The sequence below is a fragment of the Capsicum annuum genome, chromosome 10, assembly GCF_002878395.1.
Source record: "Capsicum annuum cultivar UCD-10X-F1 chromosome 10, UCD10Xv1.1, whole genome shotgun sequence".
Classification (NCBI taxonomy): Eukaryota; Viridiplantae; Streptophyta; class Magnoliopsida; order Solanales; family Solanaceae; genus Capsicum; species Capsicum annuum.
In genome coordinates, this window is record NC_061120.1 from 166,815,657 (window position 1) to 166,824,334 (window position 8,678).

Genomic DNA, 8,678 nt, shown 5'->3' on the forward strand with positions numbered 1-8,678 from the left:
CATTTTAATTACGTTAATTTGATAACGTTAGTTTAATATACTACTACTACTATCCTTAATAACATTAATTTAATAATGTTTTATTAAAATTATAATTTTTTAATTATTAGTATAGTTTTATCTTTAATTTAATATTTAAATAAATAATATTAGATATATTATATAACTTAAATTTGTCCTCTGCTTTATAATATATATATATACCCGCTCGATTTTTTCGCATGAGGTTGACCAGCCTAATTAATAAATCTTCAATATTGCTCTTTCTTCGCAATGACAAAAGAAATTAGATGCTATTTTCATCTTTGAGCCAAAAATAATGAAAAAAAATAATAGAGAAAAGCTATTTAAAGGTCATATTTGTGCACTATCAAAGTTTAAGGTCATATTTATGTATTATGCCCTTAGATTTTAAGCTGGACGTGCTCAGTTTTGCATGTTGAATACGCGTTTTGCCACGTAGGATTGGAGGTTATATTTGTGTAGTTTTGAATAGTTAAAGGTCATATTTGTGCACTGTCAAAGTTTAAGGTCAAAGTTATAATTTGGTGTCAAGTTTAGGATCATTTTTATGTATTAACTCTACAATTAATAATGTAATCTTTGTTTTACATAATTTACTGCTTTCTTTACCATTAAAGACGCATGGGCATGGGCCACCTAGTCTATTAATAAGCCTGAGCGGCAGATAGCTGAAGCAAGCAGCCAACCGTTGTCATATTTGCTTTCAGCTGTCTGTTTCTGATCATAGATATTTCTGTAACTTCATATTTTTGTTTTAATTTAATTATTTTATTTTTAGTTCATTATATATTTAAAAATTACTTTAATATATTATAACTTACAAATATTAATAATTTAAATTATTTAAAGGCACAAAAAATTTTGGTTGACTCGAAATTCTATTGGTGCAACATAAATTATATATTATTTGAAAAAAATCATGAAAAGTGATATAAATCACAATGATTATCATATTAAAATATTTGAAATGTATAAAAATTTTGTTTGCAAATTCTACCAATGTTACATAAATTAGGATAGAGAAAAAGTAACATATATTACTTAAAATTACCTAAAAAATTGTATAAATTATAATAATTAATAGCATAAAATATCTAAAATTATATAACACATTTGATTGACGTTCTTAAATTAGTGCCACATAAATTGAGACAAAAAGACTAATATATTGTATCTAAAATTATGTAAAAGTATTATAAATTAATAACTAATAACTTAAATATTTAAAAATTATATAAAAAATTTGATTGAATTTCTAAATTTCATTCGTGTCATATAAATTAAAATAAAAAATAACATGCATTAAGCTCGTACGATCATGAACTCTAATATCTAGTAGGAGTAGTTTAAGAAGGCAAAATTATTGTCAAACCCCTCAACTTGACACGATCTTTCACTTTGGCACTTAAAGTGGACATTGTTCATTTTAGGCACCTCAACTAACGTACGGAGGTGTCATTTTGACACTTTTTGTAGAGTTGACATGGTGCGTGTGTTTCATTTACATAAAGACACGTGGATGCCCTTTTTCGATTGATGTGGCGTTCAAGTTATTCCACAAACAGTATATTAAATCGTTTCCTTTAATTTATACCTTCTTCCTCAATTTTATCCATCATTTTTGTCATTTTAAGCTTATTTAATGATAAAAATTATGGACATAAGGGATCTATGAAAAATATTTACCAATACAAATTAATTAATTAAAATATACATATAACAAATATAGGATCGAATTAATCGAAAAAAAAAATTAAGAAACAAGAACGGAAGCCTATAATGAATTGATGAGAAAAGGAAAGGAAGAAGAGAAGAAAGGGAAATGAAGAGAGCGCTCTCATCTCCCCGATTTTGCTTTTGCTTTTTCTTTCTATGATATAAATATGCCTCTTGATTTTTCTCTTCTTCTTGTCTAAATGCTAATATCGCTCTATGATTTTTTTCTCATCTCCTCCTCCTTCTTCTTTTCCATCTGTTATCAACAAAAAATATTTTTGTCCCTTTTCTTCCTCCTACTAATATTTACAGTTTGCATTTTGAATCTCTTTAAAATCACTAATTACGAATGAATAATATTACTAGAGTCGATAGCAACAGAATATCCTTCTCACTTGAGGGTGGGGACTGAAATGGTAAGGAAGATCGATATTGGCTCCTCTAGGGATGGAGGCAGGCCCAGCCCATACTTGTGCGGTTAAGGTTGTTGTACACGACCTCATAAGAAAAGAATGAAAAAAACGATGTTTCCTTTCGTTAGAGTCAAGGTTTGGGGGGGAGAGGGTCGGCTAGACCTGCCTTTTCAATCAATCTCTGGCCGCTCAGTGCCACTATTGATGCGAGTAGTATATAGTTATTTCATCAAAATCGAATTAATTTTACTAACGATATTTTCAAACATTAATAAAGTGTCACGCCCTTGAAAAAAATGATGTTTGTAGGCGGCATGAGGAAGAAAAATTTTTCATCATTTTTGGCAATCTTAAGTTTATTTTTTTAAAGAGATTTTTTTATTATTTTTATCAATTATTAATACTTAACATTATTATTTTCTTGAAAAGAAATAACATTATTAATAATGTACAAAGATAAGGGGGCTAGGGTGTTTGGAGAAGATGATTCAAGGATGGAATGGGGGGTGAGGGCGTTGGGGTGTTTTGGAAAAGATTTGGGGGTGAAGTGAGGGTGGGGGCCGGAGTTTTTAATTTGGAGAAAGTGATTCAAGTGGGTGTATGAATGGGGAGCTAGGGTGTTTGAAGAAGATGATTTGCGTGGGTGGGTGGTGAATTGGGGAAGGGGAGCCGGGATGTTTCGAGAAGATGATGGGGTTTTGCGGGGGGCGGGGGGGGGGGGGGGGGGGGGGGGGGGGGGGTGGAGGGTTTTTTTAAAAGAAATTAATTATTTAAAAATTATTTGGATTAAAAATGACAAATATCTTATTATTATTGATCACTTTACACGGTATATTGGTTGCTTTCTACATCATAGCCTGTGTATACATACATAAAATATATTTTTGTGGATTGTATAAAAAGTGTCAAAATGACATACTTATGCTAATTGAGGTGTCTAACAATGTTCATTTGAGATATCAAAGTAAAAAATGATGTCAAGTAGAGGAGCCTACGATGTATTCCACCATTTAAGAAGTAGCATATGAACTAGGGAAAATTTACAGATACACCTTGGGAATATAAATAAGTACAAATGTGAAATATATCCGAATTCGCTGCATTATTCTTATCTACCCATTATGTGCAAGCTTTATAGATAGGGGTAGGGTTGTGCAAAAATCGAATCGATCGATAAATCGAATCGATAAAAATGTTATTGAGTTATTGGATTAACGATTTTTTATTGGTTTTATAAAAAAATTTATTAGGTAAACGGTTCGCTTTCGGTTTTAGCTTAAATAAGGATACACTATATTATTATTTTATCCCTATTTATGTTATATATATAAATATCTATATATAGAGAGAGAGATATGTGTATGTATATATATTATATGCACTACTTATTCACAATTCAGTGATTCACAAAGTATTGACCTATTCAGAACAACAAAGGCACAATATAAAGCTCGGTAATTATTATCGTATTGAAAAGCTTGAAGCATTTATAGCTTCCAACAATTAGGATTTAATTTTTTTTCTCACTAACATTCAGTTCAAGTTTGAAGGTTCTTGTAAACTAAAATGCATTGCGGGGGATTTTGGCGGTAATTAAGATTTCGTTTTTTTATGTTAGTTGTTACTATTTCTATTTTATAAGTATTTTCTTATTGGTTAAACCGAAAATCGAACTGTTAAGGACCAAAAATCAATAAACCGAAACCGATAAGAAAATATTTTATTGGTTGGTTATTTGTTTTACATATTTAAAAAATGAAAATCGATAAACCGAACCAATAATACATAAAATCGAACCGAACCGACCGATGCACACCCTTAAATAGGGCTCTTTATTTCATTATTTATTGGACGTGGCACTATATTTCAATTTTATCCGATCAATCCAATACATGTATGTGGGAGATAATATACATGTACCCTTTAAATAAAAGAAATTAATTATTTAAAAATTATTTGAATTAAAAATGACAAATATCCTATTATAATTGATCACTTTACAAATTACACGTTATATTGGTTACTTTTTGCATCATAGCGTGTGTAATATATACATAAAATATATTTTTCTGGATTATATAAAAAGTGTCAAAATGACACATATATGCTAGTTGAGGTGTCTAACAATGTTCATTTGAGATATTAAAGTAAAAAATAATGTCAAGTAGAGGAGCCTGATGATGTATTCCGCCATTTAAGAAGTAGCATATGAACTAGGGAAAATTTACAGATACACCTTGGGAATATAAATAAGTAAAAATGTGAAATATATCCGAATTCGCTGCATTATTCTTATCTACCCATTATGTGCAAGCTTTATCGATAGGGCTCTTTATTTCATTATTTATTGAACGTGGCACTATATTTCAATTTTATCCGATCTATCCAATAATATATGTATGTGGGAGATAATATGCATGTACCCTTCCATCGTCATGAAATCATCTAGATTGTCGTGCTGTTCACGTCTGGGACTATATGTGGGAGATAATATGCATGTACCCTTTCATCGTCATGAAATCATCTGGATTGTCGTGCTGTTCACGTCTGGGTTTGAGTCTACGAAGGAAATCAGATTAGTTCAGTCAATTTTTATATATTGAAAGTTAATAAAGTCAGTTAAGATTTTTCATTTGGGTTAATTGATTAAAAATAGTCTATAATATTGAGTATTGAAAAGTTTTTAAGGAATCTTTTCGACCTGATAGGTGAGAAATTTGAGAAACTCCACATCACACGAACATGTGAGCAGCTACAGCATGTGGCGGATAGACAAATGAACACAAGAACATACAAAGTGGTGCGGTGGTGCAAGCCTCCAAGGGGGATGTCATAAGCTCAATACAGACGGAAGCTGTCAAGGTGGAAAGTGCGGAGTGGGCGGGATTATAAGAGATACTGAAGGCAACATGCAGATAGCATTCTCGATGTACTTAGATCAAGGTACCAGCAACTGGGCGGAAAGCCAAGCAATGCTAATTGGGTTGCAACTGAGTAAAGCATATAATATGAACGTAAAGATAGTAGAAGCAGATTCTCAGGTACTTGTACAGTGCATTAAAGGAGAAATTGCAGTACCATGGAGACTAACGCAAGCTAAAGAGGAAATTAAAGAAAGAATGGAGGCGGAGAAGTTTCATGTGCAGCACTGCTTTCGCGAAGGAAACAGAGTTGCAGACAAATTAGAGGCATATAGTCACATCCACAAAAGAAAGCTCATATTCACCACTTTTGCGAATCTTCCAAAGGAATGCAGGGTCTAGCAAGATTAGATAAATTGAAAATGGTGTCATTTAGAGTCAGACAATTGAAAGATAGAGAAATTTGTTTTGATCCTCCCTAATAGTTCTTTTGTATTAGGAAATTCTGTAATGTTGGCTGTGTAACAAAGAGGTTGGCCTGTCGACCTCTCAAAGTAGATGAGCAGGACTCCAAGCCTATTCAAAAGTGTACTTCTTTTCTTCGTAAATGAAAAGTGTCACGAATTATAAAAAACAAAAAAAAAAACAGTCAATACATTTGATAAAAAGATGTTGATAACCACTTTATTTTTAATTAAAATGATCAAAATGTCCTCAAAATTATTTTTAAAAAATATAAATTTAAAGTACTTTTGTATTAAAAGGGTGAATGACAGAAATAAAATGAAGAAATGTCCTTTTAGTTTGTTTTTTCATTGGTTGGGCTTGTGTCAGTTTTTGCAATTTTTAAATTTAAATGAAGAAATGCCAATTTTTTCTCTTTTATTTTAAAAATACGTGACGTACACTATCAAACACATGTTTCAACAACTATGTGGGTGTTTGGAAGAGACTATAATCTAGTTAAAATAGATTATAAGTCGTCTAGTTAAAATAGATTATAAGTTGCTTTTGCTTAAAAATATGTTTGGTAATTTTTGGAAGTGCTTAAAAAAAGTTATTTTTGACTTTTTTTTAAGCAAAAAACAAGAAACACCAAATCCTACCTTTTTCTTTTGGAACTTATAACTTATTTAAGTTGACCAAGTAAATTATCTTTATATCCCTTATAATTATTACTTATTCCAACTTTACCCTTTAGCCTTAATTCTCCTTCACTACTACAACCACACTTCACACAAACATTTTCATTTCTCCAAGTAAACCCACACCGCTGCCAAACTAATGATGAAATTATTTGACCATATTTATTTATGTTTAATAAAAACAATATTGGTGAGTGACATTTGCAAATCTTCCAAGTGGACTCATGTTTACGTAATGTTTTTTATTTTATTTTTGATAATATAATCTAAAATACTGGTTAATGATTAAATTATCTGTCATATTTTGGATAGACATAAAACTCTAATGCAACAATTTAGGAAACAAATCTAAATAGTATAATTAGTTGATTTACACCCAATTTGATCATTTTAAAATTGGAGAGGATCCATTCTAGGGCCCAATAATTGATATGAAAAGAATTAAATTCAATAAAAATGAACATAAATCATCTTTAATTTGTTATATTATTCAACTCGTGAAATTTTAATATATAATTAATGTTTTCAGGTTGAAATACCTCCCCCCCTCCTCCCTCCTCTTATTATGTTGATTTACTTTTTAGTTTCATTTATTTATTTAGTAGAACTAGTTATCTCTATGTATATTAGTTGTCGTAAATTTTTATTTATTGTGATCTATAACTTGATATAAAAAATGTTTGTGTCAATTAAGTATCGAGATGTTGATGAAATTGTGTATCCTATCTCATTTGGGCGTGTATATTTTAGGCTTTAGCCATATTAGTACCTCTTTTGTATGAAACTATTTATCTATTAATGTAATCATAATGATTAGTAACATATATATTTTGCTTAATGATAAGTTCGACATATATATTAATATTATCCACGAAGGTTTAAAAGCAACAAGTCCAATTTCATAAGAAAATGGAAGTGTCGTAACAAATTGCACCTTAATGATACGAAATCTTAACGTAACCATGAAGAAACAAATAATCTTTTAATATATAACTATCTTTTTCAAACACAAACTTTCAACACTTAAACTTTTTTTAAAAATATTCTTTAGCACACAAATTAATAGTCATTCATGAAAATATTTTTTTTAATATATAAATATATATTAAAATATATTAAAATATATATTAATTTTAATTTGAATCATTTGAGCAATAAAAATTAATAATAATCAACTCTATATATTATTAATAGCTATAAGGGTATTTAAGTTATTTTGACAAAAAAGTGCTTAAAACATTATTTACCAAACACATCAATAATATTTTTTTTCAGTTTTTAGCACTTTTATCCAAACACTTAACTGTTTATTTTTAAAATAAGCTCAGCCTTTCAAAAACACTTTTAAAAACTTTTTTTTAGTCACTTTTTTTCAGCCTATCCAAACGTGCTCTATATTCAAAACCAACACTACCAAGGGGATTAATATTTAACCAAAAAAGAAACTATACATGTACATAAGTTATATATATAGCTTCACTAGAAAAATGAATGTTTTTAAGAAACTTTCTACAATTTCTTGTTTTGACTTTTATAATTCTTTTTTAAGGAGATGTCATTTATCAATATTTCTTGAAGATAATTAAATTAAACAATGATGAATATACCTATTTAAATGAATGGGCTTGAATGAGCTGATTATCATTTGTAAATAAAAATAATTGTGCAAGCTTTAGTAAAAATTAGTTGGGATGACCAATTATTGGACCACTTATCAATATGTAAAACCATTTAAAATGTAATAATGGAATAGAAATTTTTAAAAATTAAAGTAACATTCGGACAAATATACCCTAAATTAAGACGTGAAACGACTTAATACACAGTGCTAAAGTTCAAAATTTGACCTCTATATAATGAGTTACAGTTCAAACATTTCTTGAAGCCTCAAATTGAATGATTCATGAAGATCAAATTTTGGGAAAAGACATTATTTTCACCTCAAATTATAGTCGAAAAGTTGAATCGACACCTAAACTATATAAGTAACCTATTACACACCTTAACTATAAAAAAATGATACTTTTTACATCCTGTCAGGCATTACACCACTTGCATGTGGTGTGGTATTTTACACGTGCTGCCACGTCAGCACCACGTCAGCGTCACGTCAGCATAATCCGAAAAAATAATAAATTTATTATTTTCATAATTTTTTCTTTTTTCTTTTTAATTTATTTTTTTCCTTCTTCTTCAATGTCTAAAACATCCATTGTTGTCAATATCCAAAACCTCCATTACACCATATTCACCACCATAAACTTTATCCCACCAACAAAATTACCATAACAATTAATTTCTTCTAACATTGTTCTTCATTCGTAACCCATTGTCTTTTCTTTAAAAAAAAAAAAGAATTCTCAACTATAATGGCCATTATTGTTTCAAAAAATGGCCACTCGATTGTTGGCCTCTGTGTTTTAAATGGTAATGACCAACACATTTTTGTACTTTTTCTATTTGTTTTTCGGCTATAATTAAAAAAAAAACTAATATGGTAGCAAACTCCATTTTTGAAT